This window comes from Bicyclus anynana, chromosome 6, assembly GCF_947172395.1.
Source record: "Bicyclus anynana chromosome 6, ilBicAnyn1.1, whole genome shotgun sequence".
In the NCBI taxonomy this organism is placed as follows: domain Eukaryota; kingdom Metazoa; phylum Arthropoda; class Insecta; order Lepidoptera; family Nymphalidae; genus Bicyclus; species Bicyclus anynana.
In genome coordinates, this window is record NC_069088.1 from 7184092 (window position 1) to 7207706 (window position 23615).

The 23615-nt window shown below is 34.7% G+C and overlaps 1 protein-coding gene across 2 annotated transcripts in view; it reads left to right on the forward strand.

Annotated features, from left to right (window-relative positions):
• The window catches only part of LOC112050311 (LIM domain only protein 3), an 89498-nt gene that overhangs the window by 46617 nt on the left and 19266 nt on the right, over window positions 1-23615 (forward strand). The window contains exon 1 of one of the 2 annotated variants that reach the window (XM_024088555.2): window positions 12214-12377. The exons of the other annotated variant lie outside the window; for it this stretch is intronic. The gene's annotated coding sequence lies outside the window, so the exon portion shown is untranslated. Of the gene's footprint in view, window positions 1-12213; window positions 12378-23615 lie in introns of those variants that run through there. 2 annotated transcript variants of the gene reach the window in all.

Consider the following 23615-nt stretch of genomic DNA (forward strand, 5'->3'; position numbering starts at 1 on the left):
GTAGTATTTCGTATTTAATCTCCTGGAATGGTTGTATCATACTGAAATGCTACTGAAATTGAAAAATCCGTTTTAAGGCCTCCGTGGAGCTTTGGCTTACGTGGTAGATTTACAAGACGGAGTTCCTGGATTCGATCCCTGGCTGGTCCGAAGGATATCCTAATTGGTCCAAGTCTGGCTGCTGAGAGGCTTCAGCCGTGGCTAGTTACCACCCAACCGGCAAAGACGTACCGCCAAGCGATTTAGTGTTCCGGTACGATGTCTTGTAGCCAATCGAACCCAGGACCTACATCTTGTGAAATCACTGCGCATACCACTGCGCCACGGAGGCCGTTAACATTTCAGAACAACCTTGTAATACGAAGCTTTGCGTCCACGTGTAATAAAATCTCCAGGTATGATATTGCTACGTATAAAAATCCGAGTAATTCAATTAGTAGGAAAGCTGCGAGGGGCGCAGGGCAAGCCTAATAAACATAATATAAATAATCTGTGGCGATAAATCTGTGGCGCTTTATGGCGGGAGTGGGTTGTCACTCCGTCTAATTAGCGCTAGTGCTGCTGCGAGGGACCACGGCAGCGCTGCAGCGCTTTATTTATCACTAGCGGACGTCTGCGACTTCGCCCGTGTGGAATTCAGTTTTTCACAAATCCCGCGGGAACTATGGATTTTTTCGAGTAAAATCTTAAGTCCAGTTCAAATTTCAGCTAAATCAGTGTAGCAGCCGCAGTGTAAAATAACAAACATACTTACACACTTATACACACACAAACCTTCGCCTTTACAATATTAGTGTGACCTATCTAAAATCAAAAAAAAAAAATACCGCTAACAAAATATATTGGTTTATTTTTAAAATATCAATAATAAAATCCGAAGTGTGTACAATTTGAATAAAAATAATTCAGACTCTATTTTTGACACTGAAATTCTTTTACACTTGGTTTTTGTGTATTGTTTATGAATGAATGTTAAGAAGGAGGAGGAGAGGAGATTATATTCTATTTTATTGTCAATATAAAAATAATAACTGTTATAAAAGACTAGGTTGCTTCTATGCAAATAAAAAAATACGCCGTGGTACGATTTGGCAACCTTATACTGCAAATGTCAATAATATTGGCAATATTATTGAATGTGTGTCTATCGGTTCATAGTATACAAAGACGATGTGCGAATGTGTTGATGTGCTAGATAATAATAAGATACTTAGTCACACTTTTACAAGTACTACTTTGTGGACAGACTAATATGACACGCTGGATGTTTATAATGGGGATGTCATACGATACAGTATGATTATATTTCGTCTAACAAGGCACGACACATATATGGAAGTTGTTTTCTTTGGTCACTTTGTACCTAGGTTCGTATAACGGTTACATTCGCAAGCTTCTGTGGGAATATTTAGGATAAAAATTATCGCACTGTCGTGTCTGTCTGTCTAGGCGTTTGATCCGTCCACATCTCTTGTTGTCACGTTCGCTGCGGATCTGATTTTTCTTTACTTTCCCGTGGTGTGGTACGAGGTTTTTTGACCTCGTACTAAAACCATCAGTGGTGCGATACGAGGTCCATCGACCTCGTACCTCTTGAAGACGTGATTGGTACCTACGAGGTCAATTGACCTCGTCCCGCAGTGAACGTGTTAATTCTTAATGGATTATTTTGGGATAGGCAGGGAGAATATGTTGAGCAGTGAAGTGAGAGTTTGATGTACGTCATCAAGGGTCATCAAGGGTACCCTTAAACCTGCACCCAGAGTCACAAGCCTATGGGACTTCTTACATCCATCGAAACGAAAAGGTCGTCTTTTGTATCCTACTTCGGTACTATACTTTTTCTGACTTATTATTTGTTTATTCTTATGTTGTAGTGTATAAATAAAGTGTAAATAAATAAATAAATAAATGATCTGTCGATTCAAACTTTGACATTACGAGTACGTACTTAGATTTAGTTCATATATATATTTATTTAGTTAAAATGCCTTCGTGGATAAAAATATAACTTTAACTTCCCATCCTAACGTTTTATTTTAACTGAGTATTTTGAGATTTGACAAAAAACTCAAGAAATATTGTAAGTATCACTGGTATTGTACGTACAACTTATCACACAGCGTAGGTTGAATTATTATCGGCCGATTAATTAATACTCGCAATTTAATTAGGCAAGAGTTTCGAGGAACAACTTATTTTCAAAAATAATCTCTATGTAAATTTGCAATTAACTTAATTGGCAATACCGATTAACTAACTATATTGTAGTGGAATAGAATAGTTACAAAAACAATTAAAAAAAAAATATGATTGGTACAACTAATATGGACGCCTCAATATACTTGATAACTACTACCAATTTAATATTATTATCCACAACTAGCGGACGCCCGCGACTTCGTCCGCGTGAAACTCGATGTAAACTTTCAAGTACCCCTACCCTACCCCTACCCTACCTTTTCCTGAATTTTCTTTGCTATAAACCTCACGGAGCCCGAGACCTTTCCAACGAATGCAAAACCGTAGAAATTGGTTCGTGCGTTCTGGAGTTATAGCGTCAGGAAGGAAAACCCGACTTATTTTTATATAGTAGATAGTGGATTGAAGAGATGTTCAAGATTTTGTCTTTAATAGGACACTAACTATATAAATATATATTGCAATCTTCCAAAAGTGCGGGAAAAGTAAAAACATGAGCTTGTTTGTAAGATATTCCCATTTTAACTACTGACCTGATCTTGACGAATTTTAGCACTTTATATATATAATCTGGATATAGAAAATGACAAATACTTTCTATGTCAACAATCAAATAGTTCCCGCAGAATTAAAGAATCTTCAATTCACGCAAATAAAGTCTTATAAGTTACGTAGGGCTCATTAGTACAGATCTGTTATATAAATAAAAAATGAAATAAATAAAATTTATTTATTAAACACACAGTAACAAATTTCTAATACAAAAATAGAGTAGATCTCTGGCTCCCAAACTAGCTGTTTCTTTGGAGCCAGTGGATTCCCATTAGTGTTACTTATTAAAATTAAAATTAAGACACACTGTAGTAGGTGAATTCGTAAAACAAGATCAAACACAAATGAATATATTTGTGTGGTTGTGTGTTTGTGTATGGGAATCCTTTTTTAAAAAAGTATGAAAAAACAACATTTGAAAGCGGTGCGCAAAAACCAGCGCTTTAGGCGCTTTTCTATCACCTGCTCTCGTCAAAGCACTCTTCATCAGGCTTAGTTAATTATGAGGACATATCAGCTTTATTATAATTACTCATTTTAATGTCGCTGCGCCTAGAGCGAGCCGTGCCTTTACACCGTTACGACACTGTCATGTCCACGGTATGGAATTGAATTGGTTTTTTTTCAGCTTTTAAGTTGATTTTCTAAATGCATGTAAGTAATGAACTTTTACACGTGTACCTTAATTAGAAAACAGTGCAACAGCTTTTATTATTATAGCCGACTACATGTATATTGTAGGTAGGTAGGTACAGGTTTTTTTTTTATTTTTCTTTACAAGTTAGCCCTTGACTGCAATCTCACCTGATGGTAAGTGAAGATGCAATCTAAGATGGAAACGGGCTAACTTGTTAGGAGGAGGATGAAAATTCACACTCCTTTCGGTTTCTACACGACATCGTACCGGAACGCTAAATCGCTTGGCGGTACGTCTTTGTCGGTAGGGTGGTAACTAGCCACAGCCTAAGCCTCCCACCAGCCAGACCTGGACCAATTAGGAAACCTCAATCGGCCCAGCCGGGGATCGAACCTAGGACCTCCGTCTTGTAAATCCACCGCGCATACCACTGCGCCACGGAGGTCGTCAAACAACATGTACAACAATGACTGTTAGTATCATCAATGGATTTATGTATGTATTGTTTTTTTATTGGTTGGTTGGTTGCATTATATTTCTCAGCTCACTCGACCCGATTTAAGTTAACATATTGTAGTATACTCCTATCCTTCAGCCTATGACACACTTTTTTAAAGATATTAGGAATTTGTTGTTAATATTCGTGCCCTAATATTACCAGCAAACATAGTTTTTCTTCAGCCTATTAGTAGGCTAAAGAAAAGCTATGCTGCCTGTTAATAAGGAGGCAGGCATAGATGTTTAGATAAAGTTCTTTCGTTTTGGAGGTAGTTCGTCCATTACAAAGTGCTCTAATGTAGTTAATTCGTGGTGCCTAATATTTGACTTATGGTTAATAATAACGATATTTCTGTATCCGAAAATATAACATCCTTATGCCTTATCTATACTCTATACTAATATATAAAGCTGAAGATTTTGTTAGTTTGACTGAACGCGCTAATCTCAGGAACTACTGGTCCGATTTGAAAAATTCTTTCAGTGTTAGATAGCCCATTTATCGAGGAAAGCTATAGGTTATATATTATCCCCGTATTCCTACGGGAACAAAAACCACGCAGGTGAGTCCGCGCGGCGTCAGCTAGTTATAAATATAAATAGTCCTACAGATTTTCTAATTCATACTCGTATACGTAGGTATGCTATAAAATTTAAAGCTAAACATTCATAGGTACATTTTTATTGTTCTTCATTTTTGATTTAGAGTTTGTATCATATGGATTTTAAAATTGAAGTACATTTGAAGTATACACAACTCGCGTAACTTTGGCAAATTAGAGAAAACATACTCGTAAAAATTTAATATGAAAATTTAAAACAGTGCAGGTGTAACATGCACTAGTCGAAATTTCGGTATCACACGCACGCACCATTACCTCCATAATTTAATTAGTTTCGAGTGATCATTTCATTAATAGAGGCGATATTTGGCGAGCTCGTATGCCCGCGGCTTTGTCAATTTTAATTAATACCCGATAGGTGGACCGAAATGTTGGAATTCTTCGTTAATTAGCCCGGTTCGAGATTTCTAATAATTTAATTAAAGGAGAGAGTTAATAAGCCGCCCGTCCTAATGGTATTCCGGTTACGCGACGGCATTCGCGCCTCCGTCCCGGCTAGACTATATTCGTTATGTATTTGTCGCAGTGAAATAAGGAAATCGGTGATTTCATGAACTTCTTGGGGACACCGAAATAATAGTGCATTTTTTATTGTTTATTATTATATCTTTTTATATGTTTAAAACGAAATAAGCAATCGTAAGACTGGATGATAAATAATAAAACTATAGTCTAATAGAGCATTATCTCATATTACCCGAGGAACATGTCCTGCCCATTTTTATTTCATACGGTCTCGTACATAGAGCTCATAAAAATACTGACTCATTACAATAGAAACTTCAAAATGAGACTAAAGTAGCTTAAATCCCATCGTATTAAATAATTTGAAAATTAATAGTGAGTGACTATCTAATTAATATTGTTCCTATCAAACAATAAGTAAGCCCTTAGATGCATACATTTACTAGCGTCATAGGGTTCACACAATATTTTTATAATATCTCTAGGAAGTTCATACAATTCGTGATATTCTCATTTCCCTGCGACATATCGATGTTATTGCTACCTAATGATTATTATTATTGATTTATGGTGACTTAAGCTAATTTGGTTTAGTGTTATGATCTGTTTGTTATGACATATTCCACATATATGTTGACACATTATTATCAAAAATGAATTGAATGAATTTACTCTGATTTTATTCTTTTGAATGAAACTATATGATAACAAATTTATCATTATCTTAATATTATTTACCTATACCTATATTTACTCAAATTTCTATGATCAACTTTGGGCAATGCATTGAACCTAAGGGAGAAATACGGCGTACCGATCATCATCATCAACTCATTATTTAAATTAAAAAATAAAGGTTTTTGTTAACTATTTTTTTTAATTATGGCTTATGACGGAGTCTTCTGTAACAGGAGTTTAGAAAACTTTAGAATCGAAGACAGAGGTCATATCCACTGGACTATCACGTCTCACATCGAAGTCTAATACGAAGTCTAAAACATTTAAAATACCTAGCTTGAAATCACCGGCAGGCCTTTTCAAATAAATACCGGGTTAAATTGCTGCACAATGCAGGCAAACATTGCATTTTGTTGTTCGCCACGACAAAGGAAAATTGGTTTGCTCATAGTGACGTCATTAAACAAATAAGCATAAGACCAAGTACTTTACATGAGTAGTTTGTTATTGGCTTAGAAGTATTCAGCATTTGCTTAAGGCTTCACTCATATGTAGATGCAAACTATAACGGAGATACCTAAGCACATTCAATAAATTTAAACTGGTTATTGGCTACGACTATATGGCTTTGGATTGTGTTTAGACTGTGTGATTAGCTTTAAATAAGTTTGTAAAATGGTTGTAAACGAAAAAAATAAACTTTAGCTGAGTTTGTTGTGGGCTCTTCTCGGATCAAGGCGCGTTTGGAACTCTTGTAACGATCGATTAAATTAAATTATGACATAATCCTGACCTTTTAAAAGTTCTTGTAAACTAAGCCTAATTGAAATAAATGAATTTTTAATTTTCAATATTGTTTTAAATCAGCTAAGTTATCTTTTGATGTCTGTTTTAAGGATCATAATTGTTTTGATCACCCAATACAGAAAAGTAAACATTTATTGCCTGTATGTGTTACTTTAAGAACCTCTTACTTTATGAAAATCCTAATATTATTCTGTTGCCTGGTAATATGTATATGTAAATAAAAATTTAAATAAAAAAATTCAACTGACTTCCAACACAAAAATTAACCTGAACTATTATCTATTTATTTATTAAGGAAAATCAAGAAAGTTTTTCCTTACGATAGTAAATGATAACATAGCCTAGTATCTATTGTTATGTATTATGTGGTATAGTATACTGAATTAAGGCAATAAAGAAAGAAATTTACACAGGATTAGGATGTTTGTGAGTAGGCAATATATGGTAGACAGGACAACTTCCGTGCGATCAGTTCACACAAAATAACTTGAGGTAGGGAGAGTATGCCGTGTCACCCTTTATCTAGCCGCCGCTCCGTAACATCTCAAAGGAAGCTGTAACCAAACACGGCCAATAAAGTATGTTAATATTTAAGTTGTTGAGATATTTTACCTCCCATGTTGCTAGTACGCTATACAGTTTGTAAATTACAGTTTATAGATAGAGAGCTTAATACGTTATCACATTCAGTCCTATTATTGTTGTCTATTAGATGATAGATCTCCTCTCATAGAGATAGGCAGCCTAAGGCGCGAAGGCGGACGTATCGCATCAAACGAATTTTTCATTTTATATAGATCCGTCAGATGCTGATCTGTGGACGCCTACCATTACGAGCCATCTTCCAGATTTTGGTGTATCCGATAAACTGATCTGCAAAAATCCGCTTTGAGGTAGTAATATTTTTCATTTTATAAGATTTGTTATGCTAGTTTTTTTTATAGAAAAAGATTTTTTTCATTTGCGATATTTGCAGAATAAAAAATATTTAAAATTATTATTAACTAACCCCCAGAAAATTAATCTTGTCGGACAATTTTCTGGGGGTTAGTTTGTTATCGGAAACCAAAGTCTGGGGGATGGCTTGGAAGGAAAACGCCGCACTGTGGTTCGCCTCGTTTATAGTTTTGTCCAACTCGTCAGTTTTGTCCAAATAACCACATACATAAAGTTTGATCAGGATGGCCATTGGTTATACATGATTACCATTTTGTTTCTGGCCCTTATACTCTAGTTTACAAAAGTCTTTTAGATCATAACTTTGTCTCCTTCTTCTAAAATTATGGTTGAGGTGATTTTAGTTTATAATTTTGCATTTTTTGCGAACGTCCCTTTCAATTTTTTAAAAAACTACATGCGACTCCGAATCGAATGACACTTCAACTATAGTCTCAGAAGAATGAGAAAAAGTTATGACCTAAAAGACTCTTGTAAAGTAGAGTACAGCTATAGGTAAGGCCCGGAAACAAAATGTTAATCATGTATGACCAGTGGCCATCCTGATCAAACTCTATGTATGTGATTATTTATGACGAGTTAGATAAAACTATAAACGAGGCGAACTCTTGCGAACTTGTGTCTTTTATCACCATTTATTTCTTTACCTTAGCAAAAAGGATTATGTTCTGGGAACCCGCTAAAGAAATGGCATATATTTCGTTCCGGAATACGAATAACACTCAGAGAATCGGCGGTCTTGAGATTTGAATTGAAAACGTGCAACACGCTCGTCAGTTAGCGATTATACGCAATTAGCACCTACGAGCGATTCGTACCGCTTCACGTTAAGAGGGCAGATTAAACGATCGTGATCTGCAATTTAGACCAATCCCTTTTACTCGCCGAACGCCTCTCGACAATAAAGCACAATGCTGGCATTACAAAGTTGCATTATTTCATAAGCGGATTTACAAAGACTATCATAAGTAGATAGTCTACTGCGTAGGCATCTTCAAGACAAGAATAGACAACTTCTAGGCAGGCGTTACATCGTAGACTCCGATTACGCTTACCACCAAAAACTATAAAATAAAAAACCGACCAAGTGCGAGTCGTTCTCGCCCATGAAGGGTTCCGTAGCAGCAAGTAACATAATTTATAAGTAACATAATATAAAAGATAGATGTTTTAATAATAGTATAATATTACATATTACGGTTACGATTTATGACGTATTAAAAGAACTACTTACAAGATCTCGTTCAAACCAATTTACGGTGGAAGTTTGCATGATAATGTAAAAATTTTACAAGTTAGTCCTTGACTATGTCACCTAATGATAAGTGATGATGCAATCTAAGAATGAAGCGGGCTAACAATTAAGAGTAGGATGAAAATCGTCACGCCTTTCGGTTTCCACACGACATCGTACCAGCCAGACATTAGAATTAAGAAAACCTCGGCCCAGGCGGGAATCGAACCCAAGACCTCTTGTAAATCCATCGCGCATACCATTGCGCCACAGAGGCCGTCAAATTTTTAGTTATTAAGGAGACAAAAGTGGACTGAAATGGTTCTTGTAAAGATACCTTTTTGCTTTGTTGTCATTCGTTCTCTGGAATTTGGCTGAAGACGCACTCGATAGGGTACCTAAGGTTTAAAACAACACGAAGATTTAAGTTAATGGAGACAAAGCAGTACGTAATTCGTATCGTAGGACGTGTTCCTTGGATACCTTGTGAAGAGTTAGGTAATTTCGAAATTAGGTATACATAAATATTGGTTTTTCACTCACCATCAGGTGGGCCATGCTTGCCACCAATACAACGATAAAAAAACAATTAGTGTAACAAAAACTTAAACAAAAATTGCTAATAATAATACAAAAAGTTAATTGTAAAACGACAGTGACATTGAAAAATTGATTCCCTTTCGAAACACGATTAGGTTTCCAATCGATATTTTCGTTAAGTGAAAAATCAAACACAACGTTGTTTCTTTAAAACTATCAAGCGATAGTGTCGTTGTTCCACATCCTAATCCATCGGCCGACGCGGTGGGAAAATGGCGGAAATTGAAAATAAACATTTCATCTGCGCCCCGGCACGCACTGCCCAAATTCACAATACAACCAATTTGCCGCCGCGCACCGACCACCTTTGTATGGGAATTGAAAAATAATATTACTCTTTTTTTCTACCACGCGCACCGTGCAATCTCGAAAATAAACTATGATTCTTGTATAGTTCCCTTTGTAAGAACTGTGGAAAACGAATGCAAAAAATAAAAAATAAGAATAAATACACACAATATACGTGTACATGGTGAAATAAAGTAGAGGATTACAACAAAAAAAATATCTACTGTGCTATTTTAAAGAACGCTGCGTATTCGCTTGCACAGGTAACTGTATACACATGTGAAACTATATGCTTTGTTTTCATCTACTTCCCTTTAAAATGTGTTTTTGATGTTATTGATTGTGACCGGGAACAATATTTTAACGAAAACAATGTGGGTAGTCACACAATGACTTTTCAAGTCCAGTTAAGCCCACCAATTCACAATGAAGCAGCATGGTGGACATAAATTCGATATCCCCTCTCCTAAAGGAAGGCCTGGGCCTGTATCCATGTGGCACGTCGATTCTATTTCTACAATCGCAAACGCTTTGAAAATTAAAAAAAAAAATTGTGTATGACATTCATTTTCGACAGGTCACGTGTACAAGTTATCGATCGGACCAGTCATTCCCATACATTTTTTTTAGTTTTCGAAGCGTTAGCGTCTGTAGAGAGAGAATCTACGTGCCATACGGCTACAGATCCTGGCCCTGAATTGGGCTGTCACAATATTCTGGTAATGTCAGCCACTGTCAATCAAGTAAGCTAACATGACTTCAGCGTCAAGCCGTTAGACGTCAGATAAAACTGATCATATGTTAGTCGCGATGTGCATGATATCATGCTAATCGTGACTAACATCGATAAGTTTTGATCTTGATCATCAGTGGCTGACATAATGGTGATGTGTGTCAACTAGATTTGTAGGTGCTTGCAAAAAACCATGGATAAATACCTTAGTACCATTAGAACTTCCCAACTTATGAATGACGCTTTTAATAAATAATACTACGTAATGTTTGTTTATTTGACTTATTTTCCTTATTTATGAGCATGTAAATAGACGATTATAATTTAATTGTATTGTCTCTTATGCGTCACGTGACCGCAAAATGATTAACAATTTTAAACAAGGATAACATTAGAAATAATAGTTTCATTCAGTAAATTGTGTTCACTAATATTATTTAATAATAAGGTAATGTTATGATCTATGACTGTTAACTTTGAGAGGGAAAATCAACACAGGAAATTCGTGCTCGTTTTTCCTTACAACAAAATTTCCAATGTCTGAGATCAGTTATTGTGATCGTGATTGTACCAGGAAAGAAAATATTTTGAGTTTATAAGTATAGAATAAATTTTGTCTTTGACTTTAGCTTACATTCCTAGGTTCTATTCCCGGCCATAGTGTCGTCTTCAACAGCGATTGAGTGAATAAAAACGATACCTTGTTAAAAATAATTACAAAGAATATGTCGCATTGAAGATAACATTGTTTTCTTCGTCTTCAACCCATATTCGGCTCACTGCTGAGCTCGAGTCTCCTCTCAGAATGAGAGGGGTTAGGCCAATAGTCCACCATGCTGGCCCAATGCGGATTGGCAGACTTCACACATGCAGAGACTTAAGATAATTCTCTGGTATGCAGGTTTCCTCACGATGTTTTCTTTCACCGATTGAGACACGTGATATTTAATTTCTTAAAATGCACACAACTGAAAAGTTGGAGGTGCATGCCCCGGAACGGATTCGAACCCACACCCTCCGGAATCGGAGGCAGAGGTCATATCCACTGGGCTATCACGGCTATATTGTTTTCTTACTATCGTCAAAAACAGTCTATTTCAAACCCATTTTTAGTACAGGCTTCTGTTTTTAAAGAAGCGACGAATACATATATTACAATTTAAGAGCTTAAGATAAAAAATAAAAATAAAAAATCGTAATTAATTCAAATGGGCTTAGTTTTACAAGCACAGTTAAAACTATTTTGACTATTAGTATTTGTAGAGACTCTACCACCGGTTTGAACAGCAGGTTCTGCTGTGAAGAGCTGACTATAAACTAAACAGTTGTTCTTTTAAAATCATCAGTGTTTACAATATTAATTATCTTTACATAATTAAGATTAATTCAACTTCCTGTGTGAAGATGAAAGCCTATCCAATTTACTCTAAGCATCTTTGAAAATCCGAATAAACATTACATTACTAAATACCGACAAAGACGTACTGCCAAGCGATTTTGCGTTCCGGTGCGACGTCGTATAGAAACCGAAGGGGTGTGGATTTTCACTCCTAACAAGTTAGCCCGCTTCCATCTTAGATTGCATCATCACTTACCATCAGGTGAGATTGTAGTCAAAGGCTAACTTGTAAAGAATAAAAAAAAGTTATTTATCTAATCCGATTATTAGATACGTTTTCATTAGGTTAAATCCAACAGCTAACTTTTTTAATAAACGATCCAGTTGGGATCAATTAAAAATGACACATGGTTAATAAAGAAACTAAATCCTAATAAACCCACACTTCAACAAGCAATTACCAATATAATGCTAATTAGGCAAACGATGACACATTATCAGTCGGGAAGTGCATCGGGACAAGCGACTCATTAAGGCGTTTATCAACAGGATGACGATAGCGTAGTGTTGTGCGTTGCGTGGGCTCGAATCGTCCACTCAAGTCTCAAACTCATTCAGTTTTTACTTGAGTAGCGCTTAGGGAACACGTGTCTATTTATACTCTGTTTTTACGATTGTTTTTTTTTATAGGTACGTAGTGTTGTTACGCATCCTGTGAGAGTTCACGCAATTAGGAAGCGACGAGATTAAAAAGTTGTATTTTGGTAAGTTTTTTTTTAAATTTGTTACTAACTTTTAGTGCAGTTGTGTTCTTAGGAGGTCCTAGATGCAATTTTCAGTACAGTACTTAGTTAATAATTCAAGTAATTAGTTCAATTCTGCTTTTTTCTGTTCTTATGGTAGATTTAGACCTACCTGAAAAGATGTGTAGACTTATTCGGGTACTAGTTTACCCCTTCTAAGTTAGCGGGCTATTGTTGTCGTAAATTGCATTGTAACTTGAGACTTATATCAAACAAGCACTTATTGTTTGATATCGGAAAAAAATATATTCAATCATTTACTTTTTATCTTACTGTATTTTGTTACAGTTTGGGGTAATATCTATAGATGTTTGTTTTTGAAGAGCGAAAGTTTGCATATATTATGGTATAAATACTATTCAACATTCCTGGAATATGTCCTTACTTAATTAAAGTATTGTAATACAAGTACAGTAATTTGACGGCCGCGTGGCGCAGTGGGTAGTGACCCTGCTTTCTGCATCCACGGCCGTGGGTTCGATTCCCACAACTGGAAAATATTTGTGTGATGAACATGGGTTTTTTCCAGTGTCTGTGTGTATTTATACATTATATAAGTATTTATATGTAGTATATAATTGTATATTAATATTATAATATCAACTATCTTAGTACCCATAACACAAGCTGCTCTGTATGATTACTTTGGGGCTAGATAGTGATGTGTATTGTTTAAGTATGTTTATATTTAATTATTTATTGTTTAAGTAATGCCTACAAACCTCTGTAGTAGCAAAGCATTAATATTGTCATCATCATCGTCATTATCATCGTCATCATCATCATCATCATCATCATCATCATCATCATCATCATCATCATCATCATCACTACCATCATCATCATCATCATCATTAGCCTACTTTAACTGCTCAAACAAGGCTAGGCCTCCTTATACGAGAGGGGATATAGAGCTTAGACCCACCACGCTGCTCCAATGCGGATAGGTGGACTTAGGTTGATAATGATAATTCTTTAACTCAATTTCTACTTAAATGATAATTATATATATATTAAAAATAGACCAGGACCTATAGTTGACACGTACTCTTTGAGACGCGGGTTATAAACTACGGACGGATTCGTACTGAAAATTTCTTAGAAGAAAGAAAAGCTCAGTATTTCACAGACCCAGGACTCGAATTCAAGACCTCGTGAAATAACCTAAACCATACAAGCTAACCACTGGATCAACGAGGCAGTTAAGTATTAATATTATTATTAAATTATAGTCTAAGGATTTTAAAAACGACCTTCACCCATCAGTTTTATGAATGAAAACTGTTTTAAATCAAATTTAGTACGCTAATAAACATATTGTAAGTAGGTAGCCCCAAAAACTCTTGACCAAACTATCATTAATGATAGTTAATAAAGATTAATAATAGCCAGGCCAGAAAATTTTAGGAAACCTACTCGTAATATATTTTTAACGTATTAACTTAATAAGCAGATGGGTAAACGTCGTTTCTACTACGGATCTTCTAATAACTAAAATAATTAACTGCTTATTACTTATACAAATATTTCTGTTATTACTCAAATGTGTCTACTTTATAAGAACCAGCGCTCAATACTCCATTTAATTTAAATAACTGCGTTAAAAAAGTAATATTTATAGTTAATTAAACTGATGTTTTCAACCCCAAATTGTCGAAATTAATTACTCGTATCGTCATTAAAGAAATTGAATACAATATCTAAATTAAAAATAATTAGTCCGAGTATTCTGATCTCTGGGGCATATTGCAATATTTAAGAATATCTATTGGTATAACAATAACAACAATATTTACTCGTATATTATGCATATTATAGTAGTAGGTAAAAATCTGTGATATAAAATGCAATCAAATATGTTTTTTTTCATTATATTTTCATGGTATAAATAATAAATAGTAGCAATTAAAAATATTAATTATAGAAAACATTGTAAAACATCAAGATTTTCAAGCTAAAACGATACGATTCATTTTCATTTATAAACGGTAGTTTCCGTTTTACCAATTCAAAAAAGTGTATTTATTAAAAATCTAATCACCAAAGAGGCCGTGTTGATTATAATTAAATGAAATTGACGTCACTCGATTGACCGCAAATGAATGAATGTATAATAGATAGACTTCCCACAAATAAAAGCAATTTTCTTACAGCCCTGCCCATGGCAAGTGTAATTTAATTAATGGTTGGCATAACTCTGATTAAACTATTTCTGGCGTCGAATAGTATACCGTGGGATAACAGTCACACTGAGCCAATTGCAACTCCTCAATGCAATTGAACAAAATTGCATTCTATTTTAATCTGACGCCACAAGACAACCACTTGTTCCAATCTGATATTTTTAAATATTTCAACGTTCGCAATAAATCATATCCCGAACAAAAATAAACTCCAGCCGGAGAAGTTTCATTGTTTCCGAAACTAGTTACATTAGTCTATTATTTGCCGGAATGTGGAAATAGCAATCCTATAAGAGATCATAAATAAAACATCGACCGATACCTCCCGATAGCTTTTGTCTAAGCTAATAAATGTTTAATAAGAATTAGGTAAAAGTGGCACTCCCAGGAGCAAGGGGATCTTCATTGCATTAGGGCGACTGCATAATGTCAGAATTGACACACGGCCGCCCGCACCATCACTATTACATTGTAATATTTTTAATGGAACCGAAGCTAATCCAATTTATTAATTCCGTTTAATTTCTGATACTGTATATCGATAGCCACTGAAATAGAGGAGCGATGTCAGAGATAAAGCTCCGTATTTGAGTACGTAATAGAAAATGTTTAATATTAACGCAAATGGAATAATCACGAGTAGCGGGCCGCGTATCCAGTTTCCTGCGTAGAACGGGTGTGTAGCACTTATCTAAGAGACAATTTACTAGATTACTTCTTAAAAGAAAAACGTTCCTAATAGATTTACATCTCAATTGAATTTTAATTGAGGTAACGAGGGAGTGCACTTCAATAATGGAGTAAGTTAATTATAAAAAGCAATTGATTTAAACTGAGCGGTGTCGTGGCCGCGGTATGAGTAACAGAAAAAGTTTTCAATTTCACTAAAAGGGACTGGTTTGTGTCTCAGAAGTCTCGTCTGGTTATCGGCTTGTAATGTATGAACTTACTCGCCGCGGCTTTATTTTATAACTCACTTCACGTAATAGGCTCGGAGTTGCTTTAATTCACTTTGCCCCCTCGCTCGCGACTCGTTTACTAATTTAGCTTTGTGCTCATCGTGTAAAACGTGCTAATCGACGCTGTTGCCACCCGAATACACTGACGGGAAGATTTCAGTGCGGTTTGTTTTACTGGACGTTTTTTAGGACCGCTGTCGGTTCGAAATTTGAACCCACGCTGAAATTAATTAGAGTTAATTGATATGGCCTTAATATTCGTAATATAAAAAAAAATGAATATCTACTGTATACCCATAGAATATATTCAAAGAATTGGTTAGGGGCGACAAAATAAAATAATTCTCCCATTTCATGTTAGTCTCCGATACAGATATTTTCATGCAATTTTTATCTAGAAGAAATTTATCTTGGCGCAACTTCAATGTCAACTTACAAACAGAAGGTATAATTATTATTAGTTATTTTAAGGGAAAATCGAATTCTGAGTTTCAATTAAAAATACGATTAAGTATATTATAAAGTTGATTATTCAAAGGGCTATTGCAATTTATGAATAATTAATTTGATTACAGAGCTATAGAACACGTTCTGTCAACCGTAAGTTTTCCTCGAAATCGTGTTCCACACAAATTTTCTAGTATTCGGGGGAATATAGAAATTTTCTCGTCATAAAGTCATCCATAAACATGCTTCATAAATTATCATGACAACGATTTGGAACATTTTACAACTGCCATCAAAGATTCTTTACGATCGATCGCGATGGTGACTGTAGTATGTTCCATAATTAATTTGAGACGTTTGTTTTATAATGTAATAAAACATCAGCAGTATCGTCTTCGGCTGATATTACATATCCGAGTTACAACCGCGTCATGTTAACACGCGTCATATCCCTCTCATAATAAAACTCTCGCAACTTTATTTGATTAATAATGACATAACATAAATAACTTTTTATAAGTATGAGAATTTCTGCCTTAGAGAACAAATTAAGACATCGGTGGTAATAACGAAAAAGTCAAAATCAAAATCTTCATTTATTTATTTCAATTATTCTTACTTTAAAATCACTTATGAAATTTTAGGCAATGTTATTAGATAATGGCAATACGTAATTAAATCGGAGAAGACTTTGTTATAGTTTCCAAGAGAGCCTATAAAAAAGTCAGCCAGGGATTTTTTTGTTTATCACAATTTTACATTAATATTATAAAGTAATTAATTAATCACATGGTGCATTACATTTCCAAGAAAGATATCTGGTAGGGATCGTTACAAAATCAAATATTATTATCATACTAAATGCGCGGATTGGAGAACCTAGAACTCAGGATCGTCTCATCTAAGAAGGATACCTGCCTTTGTTGTAAACTGCTAAAAATATAATGATGATGATTAAGAATTTCAATTAATAATTGTTTTCTCAGTTCTATAAGTAACTAGAGGACCCTGCGATATCTTTCGCGTAGAAATTAATGAAAACTTACAACACCTATTTCACCACTTTTGAGATTGAATTTAAAAAATTCTTGAATCACATTTCGTAATGAACAAATTTTTAAAACTGTAACTTTAAAAATTGACGACTTTCAATACAAACTTTCAACCCCTATTTCTTCTTATTTTAGGAATAAATACTAGATTATGTTCTGCTCCCAGGTCCCATTACCAATATAATACCAAAATTCAGCTTAATGGCCGTAAAAAGGTAACAGACAGTCTGACAGACAGACTTACTTTCGCATTTATTATATTAGTATTGATTTAGCCCTTCTTGGAAAAGAGTTCTTATTCATAGTTTACATTGTTTATTAGTAGACATGTTCATTCGTTCCTTGAAACGAATGAACATGTCTACTGTACTATAGTTCAAGTTACTTTGCGATTCAATTCTACATGTAGGTACAAGTATTAATAGCATGTTTGATAGCGCGTCTGTTTTATTGTAACTTGTTTTGAAAGCTTAATGAATACGCAGTCACTAATTTATATGCTATCGCCTTATTAAATTTTATTACTGAAACACTTAAGTTGATTAGAATAATTTTAATTATATATTCTGTCATGAATAGAAATGGCTTCTATATGATAGTGGGAATCAGTGGTATAATCATTTAGATAAGTAAATATGGTACCGCCTGCTATGCTTTGGGAACTTGAGTGAATGATTTTACTCTTAGAACTTTAAAGCAATATTAGATTAACTTAATTACAGAGGATTAAGGGTGCCACACACGCTATAATATTGTCAATAGGCCAGAGGCAGCGTATGCTAGGATTCCTTGTATGAACTACGAGAATGTGGTCTTTTATCGTATAGGCAAAGGTTTTTCATGAAGGTCAACCTTTAATCAAGGGATTAAGTGTAACTATCACTACAGTAGTTTCACCACCTTCTGGTGAGTGTTGGATAGCTTATTCACAAATATGTAGTCTTTGTTATTTTTGCCATACAGTAAGAATGTGACAAAACTTTCATTTATACTATCCGAAACTTATCAGAAGGTGGTTGTTCTGTACTTGTATGTTTGTTTGTTTAATTGTTCAAGATCAGTAATAACTTTAATGTATCGTTTTAGACTTACAACACACATAAACTACGCAGACTTAACCTTTAATTTACTGGAATTTGATGTAAACACATAAACATTGCTGAACAAAAACCTTTTTAAGCGGACGTATTAGTGATAGTCCTTAAAAACTAATATCCTATTTACTATCCTTAAAGTTTAAAATTATGTTTATTATTTGTAAAATATTATTTTCATACTTATACGTACTTCATACTCGTATCTATGAAGTTGTGCGAGTCGAGTTGCCAGATCCAAATTGAGTTCGACATTTCAAATAGATAAAGCGATATCTACCGGGTTATAAAGCAAACTTTATAGTTTTGTTTTTGGCAGTTTTGACACCGCTTCTATCTACTTATTTGTTCTTACAGTTGCATCTAACAGTTGTGAAACTTTTAACTTTCCGGACGTATATCCTACCTGAGTATCACTTACTTTAGCTACCTCGGGACTTGGTTTATTATCGAAGCCTGCATTTCCCCGTTTACTGCCGTTCGAAGGTTTCCTAGTGTCTGCTATTGTTTACTTTAGGTACTTATTTAGTTTTGCGTGTAGTTTACTTTACTTTTTAGTAATCGTTACAGTATTCCAACAGAGTAGGTTGTGTTGTAATAATATTTTCTATTCATAGAAATTCAATGAATTAAAAACTTTTGATTATTACTTAAGCTAGTTAATAGAGACCTAAAAAAGAAACTCCAAAATGCTAATCCAAAAAATTTAAAAAGAAAATCAGTAAGTAGCTTTTTATTCATCGATAGGGGATTGATAGTTAATAAAGGCTCCTGAAAAATAAACTAAGTTATACTGCAGCTTAATTCACTGATAGGATATGATTATTCATTTCTAATATTATGAACCCACTTGAAAAGTAAACAACTCGACATTACCAAAATGCGTACCTTTATTAAAAGATAGGGTTTAGTAGTTGACCAAGACACAAGAAAATAATAAATACTACACGAAATTGCCACAATGAGTACTTCTATCGTTCGATGGGGTTTGATTATTCCTTAAACTAGTTGATGGAGACACCTGAAAACAATAAACACGAAATTGCCACAATAATCGGTGCTCATGATCAACGCAGCGCGCGACAGACAATGGGCCAGATCACGATAGGGGCTTAGCCGAATAGCAGCTAACTCGATTATGTGGCCATCCGTGATTGTGTTTGAGCCTATTAATGTTTGAATTTCGTTATATTATTGCGGCGGCCCGGTGGCGACGGTAATCCAATATGGTTGTGGCATTAACGAAATTTTGCTTTTAACGCACCTGACTATACCTAACTATAGATGCTGTAGAAGTGTTCTATACTACTTTTTATGAATATGTAAAATAAATTAATAAATAATTAAAATTTAGTTTACAGTGTATAAAATTTTTCGAAGCACTTTTCTTTTTTTTAGGGTGACACACTCTAGATGGGATAGCCCAAATTATTGCATTGTTTTTAAGCATAAACAATACTGATTCAATATAATACATCAATATATAAAGGGCAGCCGATATTTGATACCCGAATCACGATGAACTCTTAATCGTAATTTTAAATATCTGATATAAGAAGGATTTTTATTGGTTTCAAGTTCTTTTACGTTTCCGATATAGAAATTAGATATTATATAGAATATCAATTTTAGAACACGTTCCTTGAATATTTTTAATTAATTTTTGGTAAATAATATAGCCCCATAGTTATGGGAAATACTCCCGAGCGCCCTGTATAAATGTTTTACTTATTGAGAAAACATCGCCTTAATTCGCGAATTGCCAACGTCAACGACCCTAGATTACTGAAATTGTAATGTTTACAGAGTACAAAAGAACATCCTCACAAAAGAGATGCGAACACCATATCAAAATTGAGCCGAGAGTAAACGAAGGAGGCTTAAACACTACTCATTAAGTAGGTGTCGGAGAACAAACACAGCTAGATACATCGGATGTGCAGATGCGGCGCGCGACTGGGGGGCGCGTACATTGCTAGATTAAAGAACAACTTAAAGGAAAGCAATCTGCTAAATAAGTGCCGCTGTTTCTTGCAGTTGAGTATACTCTACTTCAGTTAAAAAATTCCAAGTACCAGATTCATTTATTGTCAGAAGGCTTTTTTTAACGACCGTAAAAAAGCGTTCACACACAAATGCATCCCCAAGTATATGTTCGCACGACGGCGTTTTTAAAACATGACGCTTTTTTCGAGCAGTGTTGCAATTAAATTTTTGGGCGTTAAAATAGACCTTATTTAACTTCATATACATTTAAATGCTTCATACTTTATTTAAACGCTTTTTTAACGTCCGTTAAAAAAACTCTCATGCGAATGAGAGCTTAACAAGCACTTATGAAACGTCAGGTTTCTTTGTTTGTAAAGTTGTGGAAGGTAGAATTTGATAGAGAGCCGGCAATAAACTCAACAAATGCTCTTTAAAAAAATCATACATTACTAGTTTATACAATTGTTATATTTAATACGATTACTTTTACTTATGTGTGAAGGTGCGGAAGCTGATTCAATGACCTCCAAGTATATTAATCCTTAAGTAATTCATTAATGTGATGATAAAAAGGCATAAACAAACATCCATAAACACGTGTGTATTTCTAATAGTATTTATCATTTTATAACATTACCAACACGGAAACACTTAATTGGTAAATATAGTTATTAACTCACAGTTTATCTCAAAGTATGTATTAACAGTCCAGAAAAGAGATATTAATTAAAGCAAATACATTATTTTATCTAAAAAACGCAGGCACTGATGTTCTCGTAAGTAGTATTTAACCAGTTAATTAAAGCTCAAATTAAATTATTGATATTGCGTATCAAACATTTTTCTCAAATTGCTATTTATACAACTGTAATCTTAATAGATATGAAATACTTTTTCAAAGTATAATTTAATGCTAATTTTCTGTGAAATAAGGCCTATTTATATGGTACGATTCTAAGAATAAATGATCTAATTCAACTTTAGTTGATTTGTTTATCAGAAATAGATTAGGTAAGCTATAATATTAACTTAATTGGTTTTTTTGTTTGTAAAAAGTGTCGATAAAAATAAATCACTGTGTACCTGCGAGTCAGTAAGTAAAAAGTTAGCGATTTACACGGCATTTTATCAATTTTGCGTTATTAGGAAACAAGAAACGTTCTGTTTAAAAAATGTAAATATTTTTCAGCAAAGAACCTTGACTTTATAATGGATGCAATGATACTTTTATAATTGCAGATGTTAATGTTGTAATCCTAAATAATGTGCTTTGCCGAATTTGTCTATCACTTTGTAAACTGTCTAGTGTCTAGATAATGTATTATGTAAGTAAATATAATGTTAAGTTTGCATTTAAATGCATTGTTATTTTTGAGTCATCACTTACCATCAGGTGAGATTGTAGTCAAGGGCTAACTTGTAAAGAATAAAAAAAAAAAAAAAGAGTGGGTGTTATTCCAAAAAACTCATATCACAAAATAGACGGATACAGTTTACTGTTGCAGCTACACCATCATCTCCATCCTAAATTTAATTACACCAATGAATAGCTAAAATATCAGAGATTTTTTACATAAAGTTAGTACCTACCTACCTACAGGGGGAAGCGCTGCCAATTTAAGGTCATTTTACTACGTTTTCAAACGCTGATACTGAACTTAATAATGTAGTTTTGTAGTTTTTTCAAAAGACGTGATAGCCCAGTGGATGACCACTGCCTTAGATTCGGAGGGCGTAGGTTCGAATCCGGTCCGGGGCACCTCGAAATTTTTAGTTATGTGCATTTTAAGAAATTAAATATCACGTGTCTCAAACGGTAAAGAAAAAATCTTGAGGAAACCTGCATACCTGAGAATTTTCTCATTTCACTACTTGTGTGAAGTCTGCTAATCCGCATTTGGCCAGCGTTGTAGAGTAATGCCTCCTAACCCCTCTCATTCTTAGAGGAAACTCCGAATAGCCGAATATGGGTTATCAAATATGATGATGAATGTAGATTTTAATTGGTGAATTTAATTTAGAATTTTTAAAATAATTTCACATGTTAGGACGTAATAGCGTATAGTCTGGCAAGTTCGTTAATGACACTCCCATGATATGCGGGCGACGGGGGAAAGACTGCGCGGGTGTGAAATCGTGCGTGCGGGGAAATGAGGTGCATCAGTCGTGGCTTTTTCATTTATCGCTACACGACACGCATCCCGCGTGCACCATCGGGAATATTAATAACGAAGTTGTCAAGCTATAACAAACAATTTCTCTAACGTATTTATAATTGTAGTTATAGTAAAGCCAAGTCCAAGTCGTGTGTAGTTGGTTGAATTATTTAGCCCGCCTCGTTACTCCAGTCGTTTCCGCAGGTGTGGCAATCATATTGTCTCCACACGGGACGCGAGGGGGGGGGGGGGGGCGCAGACTCCCTCGCGCTTATTCTTTAATCTCGCTGATGAATTATGATTAGCAGAGTGCACTCAATCCTATTACGCGCTGCCTTAAATGGACTCGAAGATTTGCGTTATTAGCTGTAGTGATGTTACTGGTACATTACTTCGCTATGATTGCTTCAGCGATATTGATATGGTACAGTTAGTAACAGATATACTTGAGAATACATATATTGTGGGTAGTTAAATTGATGTTATAGTTTTAACAATTCGATAAGATACTTGATCATCTAAGGATTTGGGAAATAAAAAGTATTTTATTGGCAAGTTAACGTAACCGTAAATCATTACTTTGCGGGGATAGAAAACCTTGAAGGATATTCCAAATTGGTTTGTGATTTAATTTCAAAAAATTTCATTTCTTTCAAGTAGGCTCAGTTTACAAGCACTTTTGAAACCTCAGTTGGCTATTTGTAAAGATTTTACCACCGGTTCGGAAGGCAGGTGAATTGTCATTACAAATGATGTAACGTATTATTATTATAATATATTAATAGATATTAACCCGCGACTAATATCTATTAATACATTATGATAATAATTAGTATAGATTAATGCCTTAAAAACTTTTGTCAAGTTAATTATGGAATTTCAAATATCCACCCTCGCAACGTGCAATTGCGCTATTACACCTCACATATAAATTAATTTGTTCGACTGCAACTTTCGGCGCAGTTAAATGCATTCGGAACATGCATTAAAATTTTCCGCCGAAACAAAAACCTTTATGGCCCGTACAGCCGCGTAATAGCTCGCCCTGGGACCACAAACTCCGATTATCCAAACATAGAGCTCCCGAAACATTTTTAACGTGTAATTGATTATGAAGTTGGCCACTAATGGGCGAAAATAGTTTCTAATTTGGAGTGTGGCTGCGCTGCGTAATTGGTCTCGCTCCGCGTCTGCGTTAATCATTTACGTTGCAGGACACTGGTCCCTTGCGACTGGCGGGATAGCCTTCAATTTATTACTGAGCTGTGAATAAGACTATAATATCGTTCGTTGTCAACTCACTCTGAGCTCGAGTCTCC